This window comes from Plectrocnemia conspersa, unplaced genomic scaffold (assembly GCF_051122295.1).
Source record: "Plectrocnemia conspersa isolate PC_06_02 unplaced genomic scaffold, ASM5112229v1 ptg000006l, whole genome shotgun sequence".
Classification (NCBI taxonomy): Eukaryota; Metazoa; Arthropoda; class Insecta; order Trichoptera; family Polycentropodidae; genus Plectrocnemia; species Plectrocnemia conspersa.
This window is the reverse complement of record NW_028277170.1, coordinates 21,456,282-21,458,567: the sequence shown is the minus strand read 5'-3', so window position 1 is coordinate 21,458,567 and position 2,286 is coordinate 21,456,282.

Below are 2,286 nucleotides of genomic sequence, written 5' to 3'. Positions count from 1 at the left end.
TATTATGTAAAAAAATCTGGTAAAAAGAAAACAACGGAAAGCATCTGATCGAAAATCATATCTTCATATGGAAGACTGCTTCGAGAAATATTATACACATAAAAATATTCAATGTATCATAAGTGTCAATAAAAAAAGTTTTTTTTTAATGCAATAGTTTTAAGATCTAAACTTTAACATGGTATATCAAAAATAATGAATACGTAAATGATCAAAAATTTTGGACTGCAGTGGATTTATTTTAAAAAAATATTTGCTTAAATTCACCCTTTGGGTTGTGAACTGAACATCGCGGACTATGATTCCTCACCATACACTACCCGCGCACCAAATGAACCTACATAAAGAATGCCATCACATGGTTTTTCCATTCAGTACATCGATTTTAATCTCTCCCTTATCTGGAATATTTAATTTAGGACACCGTTAAGGTTTTAAAAAATTGTCATCCCGCCTTTCAGAAATGTGAGTGATAGGGGCAATCTAAAATATTGATAAACAATTGGTGGACGGACCGCGCAAATTGTTAGATAAATTGACGATTTTTTTGGACTTCGTCACGAGACTGACATCTCAATTACCCGCAGTAAGCGTATTGACAGCTAAAAATGTGCCAGCAAAGTATAATATGGTGCGACACCCCTAGCGAAAAATTTAATTTATAAATGTGTGAAAGAAACATTACATTTTTACAATAATTAATACTACATATTTTTTAAATAAAGATGAGTTATGTAGATCAAATAAAATTTAATCAATCATAAGTTCACAGCTAGTGATAATATGCGTATTAAATTTTAAAATTCCATATTTTAACCAAAAATTTGGCTCCGATATGTAGACGACATATTTGTAATATTGTCACATAAATTTGCTAAAATAAACGTCTTTCTAAATTTTTGATTAATCAAAATGTAAAAACTAAATCAACAGCTTAACGCCCGAAGACTGGATAAATATTAAGATTAATTTACCAGTAGCTGAAAACACTGCAGTTCATCTCGCTTTTTATGAATAGATGTTACTCTAGTGCATTTATAAAAATAAAAAAATAATGACGTACCAAACTTTAAATTTCCCCACCATTATAATGAAATCAGAACCAAATCAAACCCAGAAAAATATCTTGACCGTTTTCGTGCCACGAAACGCCCCCAACGCAAGCAATTTTTATAATTAAAAAAAATGTTATAATCACAGAGAAAAATATTATATAATACTACGATAAATAAAGCACCAAATTTTAATTGTGTTGTGTATTAACAGCTTAACGCCCGAGGACTCGTATACGAGTCTTGAAAGAACATGGTTCAGTGGGCATGAGTCTTGCGTTATGCGTTTTATTTTATTAAAAAAAACTGAAATACCATCAAGTTTGCCTCTATATGATAAAGAGAGATGGTTGTATACTATTTTTACATATTATAAAATAAAAAATAAATTATATTTTACTTAAAAAATTGTAAAAAGAATCGTCTTATCCCATTGCGACGCAATGCAATGAGACGTCGCCTTTCTGGGGAACAGGAATTTTTTTATGAAATATATAAACCATAATTATTTATTTCTTTTAAAAAATAATATTTAATATTACACTTTTTGAACAGAAATAAATTTCAAGATCAAACTGTCTGGCTAGGTAAACATAAAACCAATCCAATCAAAAGAAATCGAAACATCCCAGTTGATAGAACATCAATTAAAAAAGTTTTTCAACCTAAAATTCTGTATGTTATTGCAGAATTTAAAAGTAAAATCGTTACGGTAAATGTAGATAAATTAAATAACACAGTTTCAAAAAATACCATCCATTAATTTACGAACATTTTACAAGGTTCCTCACCATTTAAATAACCATAATGATTCACTGATTAAAAACCAGGGAGGAAAATCTACAATTCGGATAAATTATCGCCATCTCTGAGGAATAATATCATGAACGAATAAATATATATTATTCATTCCTATAAAGCTATAATGCTATAAAGAAAAGAGATGAGTCATACAAAAATTTTCAAATATTAAAAACAGAACAAATAGAATATAAAGTCTTTAATGAAAAATGGAAAACATACACACAATGTAGAAATATGGCAGTCAAAGTATTAAGAATGGCTAAAAAGAAATGGTATGAAAAATTGATAGATGAAATACAAAATGATCCAAATAAGATGTGGAAATCAATAAAACAATTAATTAATCCAACTCAGAAAAACGACATAATAAAAATGGAAATGAATGGAAATATATATCAAGATCCTTATATAATGGCAGAAAAAATGAATA